This window comes from Pinus tabuliformis, chromosome 7 (assembly GCF_031772625.1).
Source record: "Pinus tabuliformis cultivar Carrire ecotype Pingquan chromosome 7, CPIR1, whole genome shotgun sequence".
In the NCBI taxonomy this organism is placed as follows: Eukaryota; Viridiplantae; Streptophyta; class Pinopsida; order Pinales; family Pinaceae; genus Pinus; species Pinus tabuliformis.
In genome coordinates, this window is record NC_142293.1 from 1,379,585,720 (window position 1) to 1,379,612,487 (window position 26,768).

The following is a 26,768-nucleotide window of genomic DNA, read 5'->3' on the forward strand; positions in this document are numbered from 1 at the left end:
GGAATTAGTTTCTATTTCTTAGGATGTTGTTCTAACTTCCCTAAAACTATGTTTTCTATTTAATGTGTAATGTTGATGAATAATGTAGAGCGTTCTGTAGAGCCAGACTCTCTTTCATAGAGCTGACCAGTGGGTTTTATTTTCATTAATACAAACATTGCCATTTTTATCACTTTGTTAAGGTGTCTCATCTTTATTACGGAGATGAATCTATCTCCGTCATTACAATTTGGAGGACTTTCTCTTCTTTCAAGATATCGGATTCACAACTCTGCAATTTTTCCTAATTCCTCCATTCTTTCCTGTTAATACTTTGACGTTCACCATTTTTATTATGGCAGCAGCGAAGCTCTTACTAAATGTAGTTTCGCCAGAGGCCAAGCTCATTATGATACCCTTCGTTGATCCAGCAGAGGTAAGCTCTTGATCTATTTGAAAAATTCCATGCTTTAATTGAAGTTGTTGGTAGTAGTTGTTGTCAAAAGAAAACGAAGTGTTTTGATCGAGGAATACGGTGGGGTCCTACAATGAAGACGATGTTGGTGACGGGCAAACATTCTTGAAGGTTGCCACTAAGGCTGGACCCATGGAAGGATCCGCCATCCCGCTTCCTTGAAAATTGTAGAGTCTGTCGCTGAAGAAACTGCAATGCGTGACCCCAACAATATGCGCACCTCAAATTGAAGCCAGAACACAGAGTAAATTTTACTCCATTTCTTTTCTAAGTAAACCTAATGGCCATATTATGTATGTTTAAATATGTAGTACAATTGATAATACGCACCCAACAAAATGACCATATCTTGGAGTGTGAGACCCTTATTTGTGAATGCTGCAGCTGACTCAGAAACTTAGGAGCTGGGGCTGGGTAAATCTACATTGTTTATTAAAGATACCCTTCCATCTCTTCTTCCTGTTGGTAGATTGTACTGAGGCCCTACTGCCTGTCAATCATGTTAACAGAAGGTCTATTTTAGTCAAGTTAAAAATGTCAGAATTGGTGAAGAATAGTCGCAGAAAGAGAGAAACCTCGTGAAGAATAGTTGCAGAAAGAGAGAAACCTCCTGAAGAATAGTCGCAGAAAGAGAGAAACCTCATGCAATTTCATGAGCTGCTTGTTATAATTTGAATATATCTCATCTTAAAAATATATATGCTTTTTCACTCAATAAGATACTTTTTGTTATTCTATAGCATAAAAAAAATTACAATTGCGTTGAGGAGTAGTTTTTTACAATAAAACAACATTTTATCTTTGTTGAAAGACACTTGCTGACAGAAAAGAAAAACTAGCAGATTGCATGGTTGTTATAATTCTGACATATTTCCATTTCTATAGAGTAAATTTCTGAAATTACTCATAAAATATTCATCTCTAAGTTAAGAAAACAAGAAAAAAAAAAAAAATTGTTGATGACTTGTAATTCAGAAAATAAAAAAGTTTGAAAGAGATAAAACAATCAAAAACAGAAAAGATTGAGAGAGATAAAACTATAAAAAAACAGATATATCATGAAGTGTTGGAAGTACTATAAAGATCCAAAATGTTGAAAACAAAAAATACGGCAGTGAAAATATATTAAGATTATTAATTAACTATGACAAATATCATTTTTTAATAATATGATATAAAAAAATTAATAAATAATATAAAATTAAATAATTATTTTTAATTTATTTAATATTTATTTTTGTTGAACCGTAGTGATTCAACGCTCAATAAATGGGAAAAGCTAAGAGACTGAGAATGTCAATAAATGAGAAAAGCCAAGAGACTGAGAAGGTCAAAACGACAACAAGAGATTTTTTAGATCTTTTTAGATTTGGAAGTGAAGAGGCAAAAAGATGCCTTCGCATTGAAATGCATAAAAGAATCTGTTGATGACAACATTCTTCCCTTGATTTCATATGCCAAGACAACCAAGGAGGTCTGGGATGCCCTTAAGAGGATTTTGGTGTAAGAGGGAGCATTGAAGTTGAAGATGAACGTGGATCTATAGCAGCAGATCTACATCGAGATGAAAAGTTGGTTGAATCCCACTATGCTCAATCACAAGTGGATGATGTCTATAAAGAAGTCACAGAAGCAAGAGGGAAGGAGCACATAGATGCTCGTGAAACCCACAGTGCACAACGTGCTAATGAAAACTTGATGATTCCAGCAATAGAGCTTGTTGACGAAAGTTTGGTGAATCCAACAACAAAGCTTGCTAATGAAAGTTTGGTGAATCCAACAATAGATCTTGTTAATGACAATGAAACTGCCATTGGAACAGTCAATGCTATAGTGAATCCAACAATTACTATTGCTGATGTAAATTTTGATGAAGAATTGTTTGCTAATGATGAATGGTTGCAGGTGATGCAACGAAAACATCATATTGACATGATCTTATTTGGTGAGATAGTGGAAGACAACCTATTTGCAGTAGCACAGGTTAGTACAGAGGTGGAAGAGATAGAGACAAAGACAGAGATAGAGGCAGAGACAAATAAGGAAGCCTACAAAGAGAAAACAAAGACAGAGGAAGAGGCAAAAAAGGAAGTGCAACAGAAGGAAGCTCTCATTACATAGTAGAAATAACATAACCAATGTGGTTATGTAAATGTTTTTAAAATTACCATTGATTTCCACTGTGCAGGTACACATAATGATTTTGAAGATAAGTTAAATTTCCTTGAAGCATGGCTTGCAACACCATGCCTAGATGAGGTCTACATAGAAGCTGCAAAAATGAATATTGAAGACAACATGCATGATGACAAAATTAATGAAATTTTCAGGTATTGGAGTCGTGAAGATATGAAATTGTATTATGGTCTTATGTTGCAACAGATTGATGATGAAAAGCACACTACATAAGATAATATGTGGCAGAAACCCACATACAAGTTATTTTTTGAAGAAGTCCAGGACTTGTTTAGATAGTCTAGAAAAATGGAAGACCTGCACCAGCAAATGAAGAAATTGATATTTGAAGAATACAACAAAGAGAAAAATCTAAAACCATTTAGAGGCTACAGGATCTGGAAGAAGAGAAGAAGAAAAGTAAATCTAGTTGAAGCCAATTTTTTAAATTGTAAGCCTAGCCGAGACATAGACCAGTAGGCATCTTAATCGAATTTTTATGTGGTTGTAATTAAGGGGGAGTGTTGGAGAATATAATTCCAACCTCCTGTTAGGTGTCAAAACCATCCCTCCAAGTGTCCTAGTTTAGTTTCAATTAGTCCAGTTCAAGTCGAGTTTCATTCGAGTCACTTATTAGTGATGTTTCGAATGTAATATTATATAATTGATTCGTAATACTGAGAAGAGAAGTCCTCTGCTCCATCATTTTTTTCTCTCCAATTTTTGTCACTAAGATGCTCCTACCTTTTTATTTTTTCCTGTTCTCATCTCTTTTACTTATGCAAATACTTATGCCTTTGCAGTGGATGGTTCCTCTATGTTATATGTTTTCTTAGATAGCTTTGCCTCTGCCTTTGTCCTAGTCTTGAAACGAAGGTGCATGTCTCTTCACTAGGAAAGGAGGGTGAAGCTTGACTAACTGGTAGAGGAGGGCATAGCCTTATCTACCAGATAGGAGAGAAAATCCTTACCAGTATCTTCATTGATTGGAATAGTAGAGGCATCTCCAACATGTTTTATTAGAATTTAGATACAGATAGCATAATAATATGCTAAATAAGATTGAGATTGGATGTTGAATGAATATTTTCTTTTCTAACATGTTTTAATAAGATTGATATGAGGATGAGACAGTAATGTGTTAATCACGATTAAGATTGGACGAGAAGGGATGGATAAGGATAGGTAATGAATAATAAGTAATCTCTAATCTATCTTAATAAGGTTGAGATTGATCTATGCATTTGATAGAATCTTCATATACTTCTCTTTTATCTATAATGTGGTATGTATCAAGTTTTGGTATGGTTTCATGTACTTCCTAAAAAAAAATTAAAGTGCCAGGGAAGGGGAGGGACGAATCACATAAATGTCCGAACGTAGGGATATGTCCCTATACATTTAAAACTTGTTTTCTTGTAGAAATTACAATAATTCTTGCAATGCATAGGTTTGAATGTCACATGATAGTGGTGAATCAAGGACATATATTATTCTCAATTTGGTTTATTCCCTATTGAACCCAAAATCTAACTCAGATGCTTTTAGTATCCACAAGAAGAATAATTGACGTAATTTGAACGTCACCTTCTATGCTCCCAAGCAACCTATTTGAAGACAAATCAAGTGGTTTGTGAAGGTCTTTAATATTATTGTTCATATTATGGTTCAATTATATATACTCTAACCCTATTTAGGATTTTCCTACTCATGAATATTTGAGTGTATTTTGTGAAAAAGATAATCATGTGTTTTGAGAAATTGTAACATCATAGGCGAAAGGAGTATCATATGTATTAGATACTCATCTTTCTTCTCTACTTATGCAGACCTCACTGACACCATTGTCACTAGTAAAAAAATAAAGCACTTACTAGTTGTCTAATGATTCATTTGTTTTGATGGTGAATTATCACAATTATTATCAAAGCCATCATCATAGTTGTGGATTAACCTACACATATAATGATTAGTACTCACCTTTCTTAGGTTATTTTGTACTATGTACTCTTCTATGGGTCCTTGCATATATTAGTTTTGTAAAATTATTGAGTCTTCTACCTCTAATGTAATAAACACACCTCTTCAAAATTATTTTGTAAGCATATGCCCTAAATGGGATATTTGGCAACGGGAGAGGAAAAAATCCCTAATTTGTAGCGTGTCAACATGTTTGTAACAAGTTCCTAAAATAATAAAGTGAGATGGTTCATAATCATTTGCAAGAAGCCTTCCATTATACATATTTTTTGGAAACAAATTGTCACTCAATGATTTTGTATGTAGGTTGAGAGAAACATTAATTTATTGGAGAAAAAAGTATATTCTAAAGTTGTGACATCCAATGGCTATATGCCTATCCTGTATTTGTTGAAAATCACCATACATAGTATGGATATCCCTATTTATGAGGATAAATCAAACAAATATCGTAGTGTCATCATGGCACATTAAAGTCCTCTGCAATTTCCATTGTTGAGATTTTATGCCTTGAACAATAGATCTATACATTGCAAAAAGGGAACCCAAATGCTTCTTAGAAGGCCTCAAGAATACATTTTAACAATTGTTGGAAAAACCACTTGCTTGAATAATTCCCTCTTGTTTAACTTGCACTATTTTATGACAAGTTGGTTGATGATCACACAACTACAAAATTTTAAGTTATCTATCACCCAAAATATTTCCTTGACATATCTTTATCCCCACACTCTGTATAAAAATTCTCCTTTGTAGTCAACAACCTGAATACTCAAAGACTTAAAATATAGATTTCATAAAAATATCTATATTAACATCTATTGAAATGTTTGTTATAATGTCAATGGTTACATATGAATTTATATATACATAAGTGTCTATAGAAATGTATTTATTTGTAAAAGGAAACACCCATTTTAAAGACATGATTTAATCCTAAGTATAATAATAATAATAATAATAATAATAAATACATAATAAATTTAGTAATACTAATAATAACCTAACATATACCCATGTTAAGCCCATATTTGTCAAGGGGCCAATAGGGATTATTGAACCTAAATGGTGTTTTCTTATCATTCGGAAGGGGCACAGGTGGGTATGGGTTGTCGTGACATTCCACATTCCCAATCAGATGTTGAAATTTTCAAATAGTTATTTCCAATGAGCTACTATGAACCCGAAATGAGATTATACGTAAAAGTTGCACCCCTTGGAAGTTAACATACCAATTAACCACCCAGAGGCCCATATTTAGGTGCTTCATCTTATAGGGTAAGGTTTACTTGAAATTTCAAGTTATTTATTTATTTTAGAAGGCCATTCTTTTGGCCTCTTGCAATAGTTTTTGCAAATTAACATAGCTACCATCTCTCTCTCTCTTTAGAGACAAGCTACCACCATTCTATCCAATTTTTCTTCTCCAATATTCTACTATTTTATTTCTTGATTTAAGTTGGTTTCTAACTATATTACTATGCTATATGTTTTATTTATTATGTGTGTGCTATCCATTCCACCTCCCTATTTTCATTTCTAGCATAATTCCATTGACAATAGGCCTATTATATATTTTCTTAACCATTACAACCCTTGATGGCTCGATAGCCAACATCCCAATGTGGTACATTAAGCACGTGTCATATTAGGTCAAACCCTTTCGTCCTTGATACCCCTCTGCTTAAACTTTCCTAAAGGAGTTGTGGCCCTACATGGTACCCACATTATATCAGTACCAATACATCCTTTTAGTTCCATGGCACTATTGTTTTGGTATGACCTTTACCCAGTCTGATATTCCCTGTGACCGCTTCCCTCTGTACCATGTTCCTTGGGATCACCACGTCGATACCACATTCCCTAGTGTCATACTCCCTAGTACCATACTTCCCTAGGATCACTTCCCTAGGTGCCATTTCCTCGGGCCATTATTGCATCCCCTTGGTACTACAATCCCTGGCCTCGTACTACATCTCGCCAATACTATAATCCCCTAGCCAGTTTATTTGAATGCTAATTAAATAACATGATCAAACATTGATTAATACTTAAATAAACATATTAATTATTCTCATGCACACAATTCATTGGATTTTTATGTAGGACCCACATTATTTAAAAGACATTATTTATTTCATTAATTGACTGAAACATTAAATAAACCATCATTTATTCCCTACTCATCTTGTAATATGCTTAAAATCGTTTAGAGGCATATGAATAGAAATTAACTAAGCATGAATAAAAAATACTCTTAATTATACAAGAGTAATTGTAGTCGATCTATCCGAAATTGCTAATCCTGTTAACATACTGAGCTACTATATTCATAAGCCATTATTGTTAAATAAGAGAGCATAATTGTGAAAATTCCAATATGGAATCTTATTGCAACAACTCGTATTATTTATCCTAATTTTAGTTAAATTGACGATTTATATGTTATGGAAAATACCAAAATAAACACACTATAACCTTCACAAATAAAATATTGTGGAAAAGTAATGCGTTGGAAATTGAGAAATGGTAGCACACACAAATAAAATATAAGACAATTATTTTTGGACAAATGTCCCCAGAAAAACCCCAATTTGGGAAAACCGATGCAAAAGTGAGGGTTTTTATTATTATGTAGCAGTGAAAATTTGAGTACAATATGGATGCTTGAAAATGACAATCCACAATAGGAAAATATGGGAAAAATTATTGAAGGAAATTTACCCTTCCTCCACAAGCAATCCCTACACAATTTGCCTACAGAAAACTTAGCCTCCTGAAGCTTTTGCATCACCCTTTGCACTGGACTATCCAGTCACTATGCCATTTAACCTCTACCTTGTCTCTGATGAAGTTTTTCTACCTTTTGTTGTTGATAAATTTGTCTCTTCGGTCCTCTGGAACCTCTGCCTAGCCGCTAGATTTGAGAACAATTTTCTCTCCAGTTTATCAAACTCCCTCTCTAAAGCTATTGTGCAGAGCTCTACACTACCTCATTGAGATAACTCAACCTTCTTGTTGCTACCTCACCAGATCTAGAAAACTTCCTTCAGATCACTGTCGTTGCCCGTTAATCATTGCTTTGATCTCTGGCTCTCTTTGACAACTAACCTTTGCTACTCTGGAAATTGATCTGCCAAGAAATTGTATAGCTCGAGTGTATTCTCCATCACCACATCTAGCTCCTCTCATAATCCATTGTTGGAGCACCAACGACCAAGATTAAAACATAATCAATGTCTAGGACCATCTCTATATCGATCTGTATGATTTTCTAGGCTATTCTCACCTTATCTCAATTAATACTGATTAATTAACCATATTCCTTAAGTTTAGACTTAGGAAATATTTAAAAAACAATTAATAGTCTAATTGAGATACTTCTAGGTGGAATTTCCATAAACAATTTCTGGGTTTTGGGGATCTCATGTATTCAAGCCTCTCCACCAAATTTCATGGCTATAACACATCTGAGACTACAAAAACCAACAATAATAACATAGTTTCTCATATCAATAGTGGACATAATATTGAAAAACACAGTCCAAACATTCATTAAAATCATGGGCATACCAGATCTCATACTAGTCCTAAACATAACAATGAACATAACAATTCATGATTAAAATATGTGTATGCAATATACTTATTTGTATGTCTCAAACTAGTTGGCAACTAAAGGAGGGACTTCCACTCTCCACCAAACCATAGGCCAACTACACCACAAGTTTCTTACAACTAACCACTCCTAAGTCAGATCTAATGTCTAAGAAATTATTTATTAGGGAATTTCACACAAAAGACTTGGTTAAATACTTAAAAGAAGGATTCCACTATCCAAGTGGTTTATCAAATACTCTCTAACAATAAGCACTAGGGCTCTTTATCAGTTGTACCTATAGCATGCACCAGGGTGCTTTTTCCATTATTCCTATTATCAAGCTCCACAGTGACTCACTGTTTGCTTGAAGTTCATTCACGTGGATTCAACCAAGGTTCAGATGGGGTATTGAATAATCTCAAGAGTTGGAATCGACTGTCCATGTGGTTTATCAATTGTATTTTCATAGCAAGCACCACACAGGTCTGAAATGCACTATATAGGTGGTTTATTGTTAATTTTTGCAACTATAGTCAAAATTCCACCTTGGAAAACTCAGATGACTGAGATGATGATTGCATTAAATTCCTATTTTTGAGAGGACCAAAATTGACCTAAAGATCACCTTATTGGGACAAGAGAAAGTTGGTTTTTGAATTTATTTATATATTCATGTATATTGGATTAGATTGGCCCTAGCTCATGTACAATGGGACAAGTCAGCCTCAACCCTAAGTGGACCCTCATGAAAGCCTATAAATAGAAGATACCTCAAGTTCATTTGGACAGATTGATCAAGCCATCTTATATTCTCTTATTATCTTGGTTCGTACAGGTCTGTTGGAGGAAAGTTCGTGCAAGGGTCTGAAATCTCAGGGGTGAATCTTGAATTGATCTAGGGTTTTATGATTCCTAGACGCTGGCACAGAACTGTACATTTTAGTCCTTGGATGCTGGCACATAGTGGTCAAGACAGAGTCCATAAATCCCTAGACATCTACACAAAGTGTTTATGGGAGCGTCCGGGAGGCTAGGGTTTTTGCTACTCAGTTTGGTCCCTGAACGCATGCACAGTATGGGCTTGAGAGCATTTGAGATTCCATAAATTCTCACACAGAATTGTTATGGGAGCATCCAGGGTTTCATGTAGATCTGGGTATGTTTGACCCCAGATGCCCGCATCCAATTCACATGGGAGCGTCCATATCTATTTCGGACGCAGTCGTCCAGTTTTGTAAAGAGTTTATAGTACTGTCATAGACGCTCGCACAACTCCTCCCTACATATGAGACTCAAAGATGAGATTTCAGTATTTCAAAGATTTCGCTTAGTGATAGCAGTGTTCAGCACAGTGACAACAGTATCCAACAGTTGACTACAGTCAGTGACAACATACTACAATCCTTAGATTCAGGTTTATGATTATAAGCATGGTTAGATTTGTTTCATGGATATCATAGTTGTTTTGTCATACAAATAAATTTATGGATCATTTTACTCTCTTTTTCTGAATCATTTGATGATGACCTAAGAAGAAGAATATTTGCAAGGGTCTTCCCCATAGTGGGTTTTGCCCCGGTCTCAGACCAATCCTGGTGTCTGTGCATGATTTTCTTCTAATGTTCCTTTATGTTCCACTACTTTGATGATGATGATATTGTTATTTCTATATAATTGTATATGATGATGAATAATGGTGTAGATCTAAATAATGTAAGGATGATATGGGGTGAAGTTAATGTATTAATGAATAAATGCTATTATCAAAGCAAAGAACAATGTAGCCCTATGAAAAATTTACATGGTATCAGAGCTGGGCTGACTAAATCCATGTAGATCACCCCGATGATGACACCTTTGATGGAAGCAAGAAGAGGATGGTGGTGACCTAAGAGAATTCTAGGGTTTCAAGAAAACCCTAGGCAACTTTATTATTAGGGTTTGATAGATTCTACATTAGGGGAATTTTGAGGTCTAAAATGGGCCTCCTAAGGAAATTATAAAATAATTGTGAAAATAATAAAATAAGATTAGCTTACATCATCAAGTTTTAGAGGGAAAAAAAGAAAAACTATTTTTTCAACTCGTATTTTCAACTTATCTCCCTATGAGTTTACTCAAATTTTGTGTGGAAACACTCGTTGGATGCATAATTTGATTTCTCACCCAAGGAGTATTCATGTTGCATACTTTCGATGGACCTTGCTACACGAAAAATGAGAAATACATGAAAAATGTGATTGCAATCATGTGTTTTCATGTATTTCTCATTTTTTGTGTAGTAGGGTCCATCGAAAGTATGCAACATGGGTACTCCTTGGATCTGGAATTCATTTTTTCATCCAACAAGTACTCCCACTTGAAATTTGAGTACAACCTTAGGGAGATAAGTTGAAAATACGAGTGAAAAAATTAGTTTTATTATTATTTTTTTTTTTTATCTTTTTACTTTTTTTACTCCAAAATAGTGAATCATCCCCCATGGTTGACATCATCATCTTGAATCCTATTGGTTCTTATAAAGATTATTTTGGTTGTACATTTTTCTTAGGAGGCCCATTTTAGACCTCAAAATTCTCCTAATGTGAGGGTAGGGTTGGAGAGAAAACCATAGTTTATGGAAACAATATGAGATATGGAACCTAGTTGGTCAATGTGAAGATGCTCAAGCACTTGAAAAAGATTTGATGAAGCCACAGATGGGATAATCCATAACAAGCTTAATTGTATAACCAAAGGCAACATTGTTATATGGACCATGGACATTGATGACTCTTGAAGATTGTTTCAAGAGGGAGAGGATCACCTCTCGTTGAAGATAAGTATTTCTTGACTCATGATGCCTCTTAATTTTGTTTAGACTTATGGATCTAATTATTATTATACTTCCTACATATGTATTTGAGTATATGGATGTTTCTAACCTCCTTGATGAGATATGTCTTTCTTGAGGATCATTTGAAATGCAAGAAGGATAGCTAGAGCTCGAAAAGGTTAAAAGGGACTATATGAAAATATGGCAAAGTGCTCCAAGCGACCTATGTCTAATGAAAAGGTGCACAAGTATTTGAATACCACAAGTTATGCATGGTATGTTGTATTTCAATAACATTGATGGCTAGGTATGCCCTAAGGTATGATGAGAATGTCTCTTTCTTTGATAGCTCATATATGCATATGAATGTGACTTGGATCTATGTTTCCTATGATGAAATGATGTTCCTGGTGTTGAACATTTAGATCTTCTTGAATTCTATTAGGATATCTAATGTTGATACATTAATACACTTGATGTTTGGCTAAAATACATCTGTTGGACATCTTGATCCTATAAAGAAGGCTAGCACCTTGACTGTAGTAAATGATACTCTTGATACTTGTCATGATGGATTTTATATAGAAGGATAGCTCATTGACTCCTATACATGAGTCTGTTGATAATGTGCATGATAATCATGATGAAAGCATATGGAAAGAGAGATTGACACTCTCATTGTTTTGATAAAGATTTATTGAATGAACTTACTTGGTCTTATTGATCATGATAAGCATGATATTAGAGGTATAACAATGAGATCGACATTTTAGATCTCTTACTATTTCTGGTCATGTCTTGATGACATATGGTTAAACTGAATGTCCTAACTTGATGAAGTGACTTGATAGAAATTGTGTTCATAATCTCTGAGATATGATGTTGCATCTATCTGCTGCTTTGAGTCTAAACCTTGATGAAATATTGATGTCATGATGTTGATAGCCATGACAAATATATGTTTATGATCTAACAGATCTGTTGTTGCTTGACTCTAGTAGAGACAAGTTGATGACATAGATTCCCAGTCAGAGGGAGAATCTCCTCTCAAGATTCTTACTCTTATTACTATTTGAATTCTATATTGTTGAAGTATGATTTATGTGCATCTTCCATTATTGATCTGTAGCAAAGTCTCAAATCTGAAGCTTGTACAAAAATTATGGATTTTTCTTCGGACCCAGGCACAGAACTGGGAAATCTTGTCCCTGTATGCACGCATAGTAAGACCCAGGTAGCATTCAAACAGCTAAAGACACTCCCATACTAATCTGAAGGGAGAATCTAGGGGTTTGACTAGAGTTGACCATCATCTGAAGTTGTTTGAACTCTGAATCGAGATGTCTCTCACATATTCTTCCACTGTAATTTTATTTCTAAAGTTGTTGGGTTAAATTATTGATCACATAAAAATGAAGTATTGTGCTTGAAATCGAATGATCACCTAGAAGATATCAGTTCCATAGATGTGTTGTAGATAACTAGATCTGGAAGCAGGAAAAAATTGAATGTTTTCGATAACATGAACATGCAGACCGAACTTGTGTTTTCAGGGGACCAGGACATACATATAGATATGTCACTATGTTTGTGCTACAAGAGGTTAGCATGATTTGGTTGATTGATATAGATGAACAATTTTTATCATGATGCTTGACAATAACTTTGAATTAATGATTGATATATGCTTTGTCTATAGATATATTTACAATAGAAAATTTGGAATTGATTTGATGTCTAATGATTTGATCTGATGATTGTTGATTTTCCCTGATGTCAATGCTATGTGTGCACAATGACTTATGTTGGTATTCAAAAATTGGCCTCCTTGTTCCTAGTACAATGGTTGAGGTAATGATAGTTGTGATTTAGCATGAAATTGAAACCTGCATGACTCATCCTTGGTGTATTCATTTGCACCTAGCAACAGAAATGATTTATGTTATGATTATGAAAATGACCCAATGAAGTTTGGATTGATATTGCATGACTGGCTACATCTTGTTGGCATGATAATAAATGAAGTCAAGATGTGATATGAGCTCCACTAGTCTCCTGGTTAAAAGAATTGATATTGTGATATTGATGACTTTGATAATGGTTGTAAACTTTGATGAGATCACCTTGTTGATACGACATTGATTTATGAAAGGTTGATTATTTTGGATTAGCAAGGCATTATGCTTAAGAGCATTGCATGAAGAAAGCTCCCCAATCCAAATATGTCTATATTTGGCAGTTATTTGATGAAGTCAGGATGATGAGTTCCAAGGTATGACTTTGATTTTGATTATGGTTTTGGTCTTACATCCTGATGGTCTACTCTTGAGAGGTGATGAGCCTTCGATGATCTAAATCGGAGGGAGATAACTTCTGAAGCCCGAAATGATGTATCATGGCATGATGAATCAATGGCATGTTTGGAATTCCTTGATAAGCTAAATAGATTATTATTTGATTTGATATTGGTTTTGGCATGCTTTTTTGTCTCTTGGTTGTTTGTGCATGTACATAAGCAATAAAAGAAGCAGGAACAAGACTTTGATACATGCAGTTAGAGGATTTCAACAAAGGAAATTGGATTAGCATCAGAGCAAGGTAGGCCTTCTGTCTTGTTCTATTTTTCAATCATAATCCAGGAAGATGTCTAGTTGATTGTCCTCTCAAGTTACTAAACCCACTCATTGGGCTAGAGGGATCATCTTTGTCCGTAGAGAGAATTAACCTTGTCAAAAAATGGTGACTCTGCTAAGGAGCCTATTACCTTTTCCTTACTTTCCTTCACCTTGTCTTTTGATGAGTTTGGTCAACCATTGATTTTTAGACTACATTGCTTGCTTGAAGTTAGTGTCATTACCTGGTAGATATATGAAGATTGTTAACCTGAGCTGTCTTTGAAAATTTTAGATTTCTTTGTCCTTTTCCTCGCCATCGCAGATATGAACCTGACAGTCATGATGATATCGTGGGTTTTTTTAATTACAGTAGAGATGATTGCTACTTTGCTGACATGTGTGATGATTGTAGAAAACTTGGAAATTTAGGGGTTTCTCTTTGATTTTCGATTTCAGTTGTCTTCTCCTTGTGATTTACCAGTGTGTTTGTTCATTGACTCTCTCATTGTTTGCTTTCAATTGCCTTTTGACTTGGCTTGAGTGTTCTTGAAGTTTGATTAGCCATTTAGGGTTCTAGGTCTTCTCGGTCAACCATAGTACACTTGTCAGGCTTCCCAATCAGAGATCAGAGATTGATTTCCCGCGTTTAAAATCCTTTGTGTGTTCAGACGTGCTTGCAAATTACTTTTGGTTCTTGTGACTTAAGTTGTTTTCATTAGAGGATATAGTGAAAGTTTCTTAAGCTTCATTTGATGAACAATAGATTACAATTCAATCGTCTCATTGGGATCAAAAGAAAGTGTTTGCTTTGAAGTTGTTTATGTTTCAAACTAAAAGTGAAAGTGCAATTCTTTTCCTAGTTTTCGAAACATTTTGCATTGCATTCAAATCATTGATGTGAAAGTGATTTTCATACTTCTTGGTTTGCTTGCATTCTCTTTCCCTTTGCACTAGATTACGTTTGTTACATTTTGAAACAGAGAAAAAAAATCATCATTATATCTTAGAGATTTTGCTTTAAGATTTGTTTTGGCATTGCATTTGCTTATCATATGAAAGATTAGATTTCATATTTTTGCATTTAGAATTTAAAGATGGTCATAGATGCATATTTCATTTGGTTTGATGCACGATTTGAGTGATTTTCTTCCCTACATAGCTAGCCTTCATCGAATTGAAATATTTCATTTCATTGTCTAGTTTGCATTTTGGGAAGAAAAAACATCGTTAAGGCCTTGAAATTGAGACATAATTACAAGATCAACTTTAAAATCTATCAATTAACCTAAGGAGAATTTGAAACATAAACGATCATATCTAGTGGTCTAGGTTAGAGACGTGTTATGGCATCTTTAAAACTTAGCAGTTGCTATTAGCTTCGGAATTAGACAGCGCTAACACAGACTTGTTCTCCCTATACCGTCGCGTATATAAAGGGAGACCCCTCTAGGTTGCAATCCTTTATCCATAGGAAGCCGAGTCTACCGCCCTGTAAATGTGATACACTGAACACAACATTTGGGGAGATTTCTTGCATGTACATCAAGTCCTCGGTCAATTTATTGGTTGAGGTGTATATTGAAGTTCACGGTTACTTGGTACTCCTTCTACCTAGATTCACCTGAGCAACCATTTGATCTTTTCTAACTCTTTAAATTTGAAAATATCATTGAGCAACTTGTCCTTTCACGCTCTCAAAAACATTGAAAGCCCTAAAGTCACCTTTTTTCCCTTTTCTCAACTCTTAAAAGATGAAAAGGAAATGTTTTTGTTTCTAAAATATAACGGCCCACAGTAAATATGTCATCCCAAGTAGTTGTTTCTTAGACCAAATTGAGTAATTCTCTATTAATTTCAAGGTTGTTAAAGCCTTAATCAAATTGTTTCCTTTCCTTTTTCTCTGTTGAGGGAAAGCCATCGTGGCTGAACCATTGAGTCCATCTCATAGTTCCCCTTCATTGTCTGATATTGAAGGGTCCTACCAAGGATTTCATCCAGAACTTCCTTAGTTGCTTTAAGATCAAGGTGTTGAACTTGGAATTGTTCTGAGTATCCAACCTTTTTCTTCTCACCCGCCTCCATTAGATTATTGATCACCAGAAGAATCTGATCCAAATTCCTATGATAATCCCATCTGGACAACCAAGAGTTCGTAGACTCCAGAAAGTCCACAAAGACTAGTTATTTATCCACCGAACCCATTGTTCAATCCTATTGTGATATCTCCACAGCGTCCTTACAGTCCATACGATTGGCCTAGTATTCCTTTGGATTTATCTCCTCAGACATCTCCAGTTCCTCGTCACCAGTTGTTTCCATCTATGGAGTTAGAAGGCGAGATCCTAGTCTCCTCTTCGGGTCATTCAGAAGTTTCGTTACCCACACCCCTGATGTAGATGATGAGTAGGGATATGAGTTCCCTCCAGAAGGCTTCCCTTTTACGGGAGGAGTCTCGTCTCTCTCTTATCCTAAGTTTAGTAAGCCCATATTTCCGCATGGTTATACCTCTCTAGCTCAGTTGATTTCGAGCACTCCTAATGCCTTGTCATTGTATTAGAACCCATCTGGTCTTTTGGCAATATGCCTACTTCAGGTCCGTTTGTTCAAAACACGACCTCTTGACCGATTGTGCAAACTGTAGTCACCTCAGTTCTAGTTCAACCTACCATTCCATCTCAACCTGTCTTGTCATTTCGACTGACTCTTCCAGTTCAACCGACAGTCTCAGGTCAGGTCTCAGTAGGTTCATCTATCCCTCCAGCAAGTGGACAGATTGTGCTACCGCTTAGGGGGCAAGATCCGAATATCCCTAAGATGTCTGGAGAAACCAGTGTGAGTGGATTACAAAATAACATGGGAGGAATGAATCAACCCTTTTACGGAATTATTTCTAACTCCTATTGGTCCATCTGGGTCAGGTAATGTCCAATACTAGTAGCCATATATGGCTAAGGTCCCATTCCAACCAACTTATGTCCCATATGGTTCACAAGCTATGGTAAATCCGCCTTACATTTCTCAGGCTAGGCCTTATGTTCAGCTTGGCCAATCCACTGTGCTTGGTGGATATGGCCTGATCCAATTCGGGAACTATTAATACCCTCAGGGTATCACCCTAAGAACTATCCAGATACCTTTTTAGCAACAAGGACAACCTTCGCAGTAGCAAGGGAAACCTTCGTAGTAGCAAGGGAAACGATCTAATAATCACCCTATGAGTGACCTCAGTGAAGATTTATTAAACAAAAAGGTATTACAGACCCATGTGCTGGTGTGTGTTCTGTGTTACTAAAGCAACGGATCGATCAAATTGCCAATACACAGAAAATAAATGGAAAGACAGCAGAGAAATGCAGTAAGCAACACAAAGACACAAACACTTTTTAATAAGGAGTTCACCCTATTCTCCAGGGCTACGTCTCCGGTCCAGCTTCAGTGGTGGCCTTGTTTTATTATGTCTTTGAGCAAAGAAATTACAATACAGGGACTCAATGTGAGTTCTCCTTAAGCAGATTTTGCTTGGCAGGGTGGTTCTTGGATTCCCCAAGCCACTTGGAGTACACAGACTCTTGTTCTTCCTACCAGCTCTGTGACCCTCGGTCTACAGTGGAAAGAGCCAACTGTGATGCTCCATCCGGACAGATTCCTCTATGGGAAGACTTGATTCTTCAAGCTCTCTGGTGCTCGATGCTGCCTATGGTCAGCTCGGCCCTCTGTCTCCTCTGCTTGGCTTTACTGCTCTTTGTGCTCAGTCCTCCTCTCAGGGTTCACTATTCATTGTCTCTCTTGGTCGCTTGGACTCTTCGATCTCTCTCTTTCGATCCCCTGTTCACTGTCTCTATTCACGGCTTTAGCCATTCGACCTCCATGCCTATTCGTTTCCTCTCCCGCCTGCGTCGATTTGCCTGTTGCCTGCGTGCTTGGGATTCCCTGTTCAGCATTAGCATGAACGATCAGGAAGTAGCCACGTGTCTCCATTGGAATAACGCCAGCCTATTCATTGATTCGTTTCTTCCTCCATCATGGCGGTCAACGGATCTAAAATCCCCTTAGATCGCGGCTTAATTCCTTTTCAGTTCCACTCTGTCTATCGGACGCAATCTCAGCCGTCTGATCTAGGCTCCTCTAGATCCAACGTCATTTGCACGTCGAACGCAGTTGACTTGCTCGATCGATAATGAGCGATCACGGCAGTTTTTCTCTCACCTCCACTGCCACACGTCGATCGCTAAGTGTGATCACTCTGCTTTCTCCAAAACCGCTTACCGTTCAAGGGCGCCCCGATCAAACCATCAGTTTCCAGGTTGTGGGTCCCACCTTCGTACGATGGCGCTTTATGTTTTCGCCCACAGTCCTCTGGCTCCGAACGTGACCGAGTGCTTAAGGCTCCTCCTTTTCGGCCCTGTTTGCCCAACGATGCGCTTAGCGCTAACGCGCATCGCTAGGAAAACAGGGCCAAAATGGAGGAGCCTTAAGCACTCATTCACATTGGGAACCAGAGGACCGTGGGCAGAAACGTAAAGCGCCATTGTACAAAGGTGGGACCCACAACTTGGAAACTGGCGGTTTGATCGGGGCACCCTTGAACGGTAAGCAGTTTTGGAGAAAGCGTAGCAATCACACTCAGCGATTGACGCGTGGCAGCGGAGGTGAGAGAAAAACCGTCATGATCACGCATTATCGATTGAGCAAGTCAACCGCACTCGACGTTGGATCTGGAGGAGCCCAGATTAGACGGCTGAGATTGCGTCCAATAAACAGAGCGGAACTGAAAGGGAATTAAGCCGCAATCTAAGGGGATTTGAGATCCGTTGACCGCCATGATGGAGGAAGAAATGAATCGACGAATAGGCTGTTGTTGTTCTGATGGAGACACGTGGCTGATTCCAAAGCATTCATGCTGACGTCGAAAATGGAATCCCAAGCACACAGGGGACAGGCGAATCGACGCAGGCGGGAGAGGAAACGAATATGCATGGAGGTCGAATGGCTAAAGCCATGAACAGAGACAGTGAATAGGGGAGCGAAAGAGAGAGATCGAAGAGTCCAAGCGACCAAGAGAGACAATGAACAGTGAAACCTAAGAGGAGGACTGAGCACAGAGAGCAGTAAAGCCAAGCAGAGGAGACAGAGGGCCGAGCTGACCACAGGCAGCATAGAGCACCAGAGTGAGGGTCATAGAGATGGTAGGAAGAACAAGAGTCTGTATACTCCAAGTGGCTTGGGGAATCCAAGAACCACCCTGCCAAGCAAAATCTGCTTCAGGAGAACTCACATTGAGTCCTTGTATTGTAATTTCTCTGCTCAAAGACATAATAAAACAAGGCCACCACTGAAGCTGGACCGGAGACGTAGCCCTGGAGAATAGGGTGAACTCCTTATTAAAAAGTGTTTGTGTCTTTGTATAGCTTACTGCATTTCTCTGCTGTCTTTCCATTTCTTTTCTGTGTATTGGCAATCTGATCGATTCATTGCTTCAATAACACAGAACACACACCAGCACATGGGTCTGTAATACCTTTTTGTTTAATAAATCTTCACTGAGGTAACTCATAAGGTGATTATCAGATCAAGTGGTATCAAAGCTCTAGGCTGTAAGGTTAGACAAGCTTGTGTTGGTTTAGCTATGGATGCTCACTAGATCAAAGCTCAAATTAGGAGAAGGAGATTTGGTGGAAACTAATCCTGAAATTGGGAGAGTCTATTCTCGAAAGACAATGTCAAAAGAAGGTTCTATAGGGACAGACTCTCAATTCATAGAAATTTTCCTAGCTATAAAGTCCATGGTGGAAGAAATGTATAGGGACTTTAGAAAGCATAAGGGTGAAGATTCATCAGGCTCTAAGCAAGATAAAGAAGAAGATGAATCTCATTCCCATGACCACTCCAAAGGAAAGGGGAAATAAGAAAGCTTCCCTACACCTCCTAGTAGTCCTGTGCATAATAAGAAAGCATCTTTGATTAAGTTAGATGTTAAATTTGATTTTCCTATATATGATGGAGAGTTAAATGTTGAAAAGTTGGACAATTGGATAAGACAAATTGATGTGTATTGCAGAGTACAAATCATAAACTCAGACAAGAGCATGATTTAGCTGGCAAGCCTTCGCCTAGGGGGCACTGCCTTGGTATGGTGGGAAGGCAGAACCCAATCTGATATGAGGAAGCATGGTAAGACCATCTCTGTCTAGAGTGAATTTGTTACTGCAATCAAAAAGTAGTTCTATCCATTGGCCTACATGCAACAAGCCATGATGAGTTGGCAAACTCTTCGGTAGTTGAAAGGGCAAAGTGTACAAGGGTATACTCAAGAGTTCCGAAAGAGAGCATTGATGTTGGGTATTTCATTAGACTCACCAGAAACTCTTTTGAAGTACAATGGTGGTCTACACAGCTACATGAGGCATACCATCCTCATGTTTAATCCCACTAGTATAGATGAGGTATCTGTACAAGCTACTCATCTGGAAGCTAGAGGAAAGAATGGAAATCCAGAAGTTGGGGGACCATCCCAACCCACTGTAAGCAAAAGCAAGGAGAAAAGAAAGCAGAAGTGGAAAGCAAGGAAGGCTAACAATGCATAGAAAGGCAAAGCCTCATGCACCCACTGTAAAAAGGACAGGCATGATGATGAGCACTGTTGGATTCTGCATCCATAGCTGAGACCTAAGAAGTCCGAGGGCAAGAATAAGAAGACTGCTGCAGCTATTCAGAAGGATTTGGGGTCAGACTCGGGAGATGAAACAATCATAGCAGCCACAGGTATAAAAGGTAAGAATTTTGAAGCATCTACTAGTAATTCTGCTCAATCTGTTATTGATGAAGAACATGAGAGAAAAAGGCATGAGCTTTTCCATATTTGAGTTGTTTCCAAATATCAAAAGATTTATACTTTTTTTGATAATGGCTCACAAGTAAATATGATTTTTGAAGCAATTGTAAAGAAATTGGGATTAGCAACTGCACCTCATAAGAAACCATACCCATTAGGATGGTTGAATGATAAAGCACAACTACAAGTGACTAGATAGTGCAAACTCAAGTTTTCTTTTGGGTCAGCATTTGTAGATGAGGTTGAGTTAGATGTAATTCCTTTGGATATATGTGGAATTGTTTTAGGAATTCCTTACTTGTACGATAGAAAGGCTATTTTCTATAGAGTTGAGAACAAGTATCTACTTGTTAAGGATGGAATCGAGTACTTTGTAAGAGCTCATAAGCTCAAGAATAATTATACTCTCATAAACTCGGGACATATGAAAAGAATGATAAATTCATGCAAACAATGCTTACTAATGGTTGTAAAGGAAAAGAAAACTAATAAAACCAATGTATTTGAGGGCTGTAATCCTGATCAGCAAACTGATATAGAAAAGATTGTTTCAGAGTATGATGTCTTGTTTCAAGAACCTTAAGGTCTGCCACCCAAAAAGGGAATAGTACATGATATTATTTTGCAGCAAGATGTTCCTTTGCCTAACAATGGGATGTATAGGTTATCTGCTTTAGAGAATGCTGAAATCAAGAAGCAGGTGCAGGAGTTGCTCGAGAAAAGGGTTCATCAGGCCTAACACATCACCATGTGGGTCACCAATCGTTTTGGTGAGAAAGAAAGATGGCTCGTGGAGAATGCTCATTGATTATCGAGCACTAAATAAAATAACGATAAAAGATCGTTATCCCCTTCCTCGCATAGATGATATTTTAGATCAATTGAAGGAAGTTGTTTATTTCACCAAGCTGGATTTGCACAGTGGATACCATCAAGTCAGAGTTGCAGAGAAAGATGCATGGAAGACTGCTTTCAAAACAAAGCAGGGATTGTATGAATGACTGGTTATGCCTTTTGGCTTGAGCAATGCCCCTGCTACTTTCATGAGATTAATGAATGATGTACTCAGACCTTTTCTTGATGATTTTGTTATTGTGTTTCTGGATGACATTCTGATTTTTAGTAAAACGTTGGAAGAACATTTAAAGGATGTTAAGCAAACATTAGATGTTTTGAAAAGAGAAAAACTTCATGTTAAACTCTCCAAATTTGAATTTGGCAAAACCTCTCTAAATTATTTGGGTCATATAGTAGGGGGAGGTGAATTGAAAATACATCCCTCTAAAGTGGCAGTCATTGTAAACTGGCCTAAACCCAAGTCTGCTACAGAAGTGAGAAGCTTCTTAGGAGCAGCACAGTATTGGAGGAATTTCATTTCAAATTTTTCCTCAATTGCAGCTCCCTTACATTCTTTGATAGGATTGAACAAGGTGTTTCAGTGGGGAGGCAAATAGCAGAAAGCCTTTGACACCTTGAAAGAAAAAATTAGTACAGCACCTGTACTAGCACTGCCAAATCTACAAAGACCATTTGAGATCCAAACTGATGCCAGTGACTATGCCATGGGAGCAGTGTTGACATAGCACGGTAAACCCATATGTTATCATTCTGAGACTTTTAATCCTGCAGTAGTTAACTATCCTACATATGATAAAGAATTGTATGCATTAGTTCAGAGTGTGAAAAAGTGGAAACATTACTTAATGGGCAAAGAAACAGTAATACATATTGATCATCAGCCACGTCAATATCTACACTCCCAAACTAAGTTGCAAAAATCAAGACATTACAGATGGATGGGTTTTATACAATAGTTTCATTTAGTCATCAAATATAAAAAGGGCATACATAACAAGGTTGCAGACATGTTATCTAGACCCATTATAAATGCATCTACCATACTTAAGCATAATTCTGTGCTACATGAAAGCTACATAGAACAATATTCTCAGGATATGGACTTTAAAGATGTATATGCAACTTTGAGTCAAGGCAAAAGAGTAGAAGAATTGGACTATCATGTGAAGGACCGACTCTTATATCATTGTGGGAAACTCTGCATTCCACAAACTAAGAGAGCAAAGATAATTAGGGAAGCACACACTTCTCTAATATCAGGTCACTTTGAGGTAAGTAAAACAGTTCCACAGTTGCAAAGGTTCTGTTATTGGCCAAGAATGAGTGAGACAGTTTCTAGATATGTAAAGGGGTGTGCTATGTGTGCTAAAAGCAAGCCCAGCAACATAAAACTAGGCTTGTACACTCCATTGCTTGTTCCTTCTCACCCTTGGGAGAGCATTTCCATGGATTTTGTTGGAGGATTGCCTAAATCTAGGAAAGGTCATGATTATCTATATGTTGTTGTGGATAGGTTCAGCAAAATGTGTATTTTGATACCCTGTAGTAAACAGATTACAGCTGAACAAACTGCAAAATTATTCTTTGAACATGTATGGGTTCATTTTGGATAACCCACTTCTATTATATCTGATCAAGACACCCAATTTGTGGGAAATTTTTGGTCCAGTTTGTGGGAACTAATGGACACCAAATTAAAGAAAAGCACAACTTTTCATCCTCAAACAGATGGCCAGGCAGAAGTAGTTAACAGGACAATGATCCAATTACTAAGAGGATATTGCAGCAAAAACCCTAAGCTTTGGGATGAACACTTGTGTTATGTGCAGCATGCTTACAACAGAGCCAAACACTCTTCTACCCAGAGATCTCCTTTTGAGACCTGCTTTGGTTTCATATCAAGGTCTCCCTTGGATTTTGTCTTTGGTAAAGATACCATGGTAGATGGACACAGTGATGTGGACAAAGCAACTAGGTTCATTGAATAGATCCAGGAGATCCACTAGACAGTACAAGAACAGCTGGAAAAGAGCCAGGCCAAGTACAAGGCTAGGCATGATAAGCATCAGATGGAGCATAGTTTTCAAGTTGGAGACCAATTCTGGCTGTATATCAGCAAGGACCGGATGCAAGGTGAACGTAAGAAGCTAAAACCTATCAGGTATGGACCCTTCAAGATACTTGAGAAGATTGGTTAAAATGCTTTTCGCCTTGATCTGCTAGCTTACATGCACATCTACTCAGTCGTGAACACAGATTGCTTGAGGTTGTTTGAACCTTCAATGATTGAGGACCCTGAAGAGCAGAGTCAATTACCTTCTGTTGATGACCTGCTACCTGAATATCTTAATGAGTTGCAGAAAGATACAATGTTGGATAGGAAGGTAAGGACGAGGCGCGGTGGATAGGTGGAATACCTCAGAATTGGGCTTAAAGGTTCGAAGCCGAGCAATGCGAAGTGGATTGAGGTTGGACAAGTGAGATAGCAGTTTCCTCACTTAGTCGATGCTTGAAGAAAACCAACTTTTGGTGGTCCAAAAGCTTTTCAGTTGGGAGGTTGTGATTCGAATCGGATCCATAAACGACTGTCAAAGAACCGTGACTAAATCAAGTCGAACAAATCTCGAATGAAATCCAAAAAAGCAATTGAAAACACCCTGAACCAGTGTCCATGGCAGCCGGAGTGGAACGATGAGGACCTCGATCAAAGCGTGCTGACTGAGGCCCATGGAGACTGCGTAGGAGGACAAAATAGCCCTTGGGAGCCCTAGATTGGGAAAAGGAGCTTAGTGCTAACGCGCATCGAAAATCAACTCCTTTTCCCGATCTGGGGCTCCCAGGGGCTATTTTGTCCTCCTGCGTAGTCTCCATGGGCCTCGGTCAGCGCGCTTTGACCGAGGTCCTCGTCGTTCCACGCCGACTGCCATGGCCACTGGTTCAGGGTGTTTTTTATTGCTGTTTTGGATTTCATTCGAGATTTGTTCAACTTGATTTAGTCACGGTTCTTTGACAGTCGTTTATGGATCCAATTTGGATGAGGTAATCTTTGCAGCAGAAAGGGCAAGCAATGCAACAGCAAGGACAATTGCTACAACCGCAAGGGAAACCTTTGCAAGAGTCACAACAAACTTTGCAGTCGTAGATGCACTTTATTCAATAGCCCTCCCAACCTTTGTCCTTGCAAGGCCAACCTTTACAGTAGCATAGCCAACCTTTGCATTAACAAGGTCAGCCTTGGTAGCAACAAGCCTTATATGTGTATCAACAAGGTTAGCCTTTGCAAGGTCAAGGTCAACACCTACATCAACAGGTTCAAAATCCTTACGTCCAGGGTCAACAGGTTCAACAGCCTTATAACCTATATGCTGCATACAATGCTCATCAGTGGCCTATGGGAGGGCAATATCAAACCTACACAGGGAAGAATCTGCCTTATGGGCAAGGTAACCCTCAGTGGGGACAAAATCAGATTCCATATGGACAAAATCCACCACTATGGGGGAAAAATCCTTACCATCAAGGATGGACTTCGTAGTTTGGGTCTCCTCAAAGGCCCTATATGTCATTTAACATGCAATTGCCTTTCTTGGCTACATTGGAGTTGCCCAATGTTTCCAGGCTCATGAATGATCCCATTCTTCATTCACCATACTGGTCTCCAGTTTTGTCGAAGATTCCAAGTAATTTCCACAAATTTGAGGGAAAAGCGAAGGAGGATCCATGAGCTCATGTGATGACATATCAGCTCTGGTGCTCCTCCAATTTGTATGTCGATGATTCTATCCGTCTTCGACTTTTCCAAAGGAATCTCACAGGTGCTGCCACCAAATTGTACATCGAATTGCCTCGAGGTACCTACGATGACTTCAACTCTCTCGCTATGGATTTTCTCACTTATTTCCAGCTGCCATTTCACTATGAAAATGGCACCCATTTGTTTATGTCACTAAAGAAAGACACCACAACCCACATCTCTGATCACATCCATGAATGGGGCATCAGTGTCACTTCATCAAGTTTGAGATTGCTGATGAGTTGTTGATAGAATGGTTCACAAAATCATTCGTCAAAAAAATTGCTAAGGTATTTAGACCTAGTCTATTCGCAATTTGGCACATTGTATGAGATGTTACTTGATGCTCAGAGACCATCATCGGATATGACAACATCGAAGTCTTTGAATACACCACATGTTGATAGTGTGATTGGTTACCTGACTCAAAATCCTACGAAAGCTTCTTCGAACCACAAATCGGTCTCGAACATTGATTCCAATAATCCCTCTAAGAATTCATCTAGTCCTGGTAAAACCTCTGAGGTTCCTGTTGTTCAGTCTACCATAGCAGACAAATCCTCTGAAGGTAAAAATAAAGGCAAAGGTAAGGCCAAAGCCGATGCCCAAAACATGACCCTCCTAAATCTTTTGTTGATGCCACTTCTCAAAGAAAACCGAAGTATCCTACCCTCATCTGTGAGGAGGAACATTACACTAAAGATTGTCCCCGACGATTTGAAGTTAGTCGCTTGCAGAAAGGAACTCCAGCTATCTTAAAAGAGACTTTTCCATCACAACAGACCCAATTGGTAGACCAGCCTCAATCTTTTGCGTCCTCAGGTTCCCAAGTGTTCATGATGCAAGGTTTGTCACCTATCTCGATCGCTACTCGAACCAAGGACTATCAAGCTACATATAAATAGACCACAGAGAAAGAAGCCCATGATGCACCTTCTACTTCTACTCTGTCCTCTTCTGGTCTGCTCCATATCGAGCGCCCTAACAGTGACTTTGTCATCCGACCACTCCCTAAAGGTGTTCTTCGGAAGTCATCTTTCAATCTGATTGTCAGATCTATGAAACAATACAATATTGTTGAAGATTGAGATCAGGGGCCTTCGATTATGTCTGCCTTGGAGGTTCTTCAATCCTATCCAATGCAGCAGAAGTCACTACTATCTGCTATCGGTGCTATCGATCCTTCTGATTCGAGTCTAATTACTTTCGATATAGAGAATCATGTACCTCGTCTTCCTCATCAGATCGCATTTCTGATCCAAGTCCTTATCAAAGGAAGCTTGTAAAGTTATTGATGAAGGTGCCTTGACTTGCATCATGTCAGTTTCATGTTGGAAATCCATTGGATCTCCTCCTCTTAACCAATCTATGAACACCTTGGAAGCTTTTGACGACAGAGGTTTGCAACCATATGGTATTCTAACGAACTTACCGATTATGTTAGAAGGCAAGACTGTTGAATTAGAAATAGAAGTTGTAGATGCCAATCTCAACTACAACCTTCTTCTCGGGCGAAGTTGGACTCACACCATGTTTTGTGTGGTGTCTTCTTTATTCCACGTACTTCGTTTTCCTCATGAAGGAAAAATAGTCACAGTTGATCAACTATCTTTCTTTTCTTCTGGTTCGTCCAACGGTAACATTC

The 26,768-nt window shown here is 38.0% G+C and overlaps 1 pseudogene; it reads right to left on the reverse strand.

Annotated features, from left to right (window-relative positions):
- Window positions 1–249: 249 nt before the first annotated feature.
- Window positions 250–24,701, reverse strand: LOC149252770 (peroxidase 57 pseudogene; annotated as a pseudogene).
- Window positions 24,702–26,768: the final 2,067 nt, after the last annotated feature.